This window comes from Ictalurus punctatus, unplaced genomic scaffold, assembly GCF_001660625.3.
Source record: "Ictalurus punctatus breed USDA103 unplaced genomic scaffold, Coco_2.0 Super-Scaffold_100, whole genome shotgun sequence".
In the NCBI taxonomy this organism is placed as follows: Eukaryota; Metazoa; Chordata; class Actinopteri; order Siluriformes; family Ictaluridae; genus Ictalurus; species Ictalurus punctatus.
In genome coordinates, this window is record NW_026521086.1 from 3,763,283 (window position 1) to 3,763,685 (window position 403).

At 38.7% G+C, this 403-nt stretch overlaps 1 protein-coding gene across 4 annotated transcripts in view; it reads left to right on the top strand.

The window, feature by feature from the left end:
• Nucleotides 1-31, top strand: part of LOC108267242 (NACHT, LRR and PYD domains-containing protein 7) — a 32,179-nt gene extending 32,148 nt beyond the window's left edge. For all 4 annotated transcript variants that reach the window (XM_053678506.1, XM_053678505.1, XM_053678507.1 and 1 more), the window contains one exon: nucleotides 1-31. This exon is cut by the window's left edge and continues 757 nt beyond it. The gene's annotated coding sequence lies outside the window, so the exon portion shown is untranslated.
• Nucleotides 32-403: the final 372 nt, after the last annotated feature.

The window sequence follows — 403 nt, forward strand, 5'->3', positions numbered from 1 at the left end:
ATAAATAAATAAATAAATACTCCCAAAATCACCAGAATTGAAAGCTTTGATGCTGTTAAACATTTAGAGATTGAGGTTGTGGTGACTCAGTATTTCACTCAGTATATCTGGGTAAGAGACAGTGAACGACTCACTGTTGGCATTCATGAAGAAGTCATAAACTCCACTGGAATAATAAATAGGATCTAATAAAATCATGAGTGGAAATTATTGGTGTAAGTTTGTTAGGATAGACTTCCTCCAACCTGGAACTATATCCTCCAGTCCACGCGGTGGCGGTAACGCGCCTAACAGCTGCGTCTCCGACCAGTAGAAATCACAGAAGAAGAAAAAACTGCAGCGGGTATCTTCTGAGCAGTTGAGTTATTACACCGAACTAATCATCTCCAGATTAAATTATTTC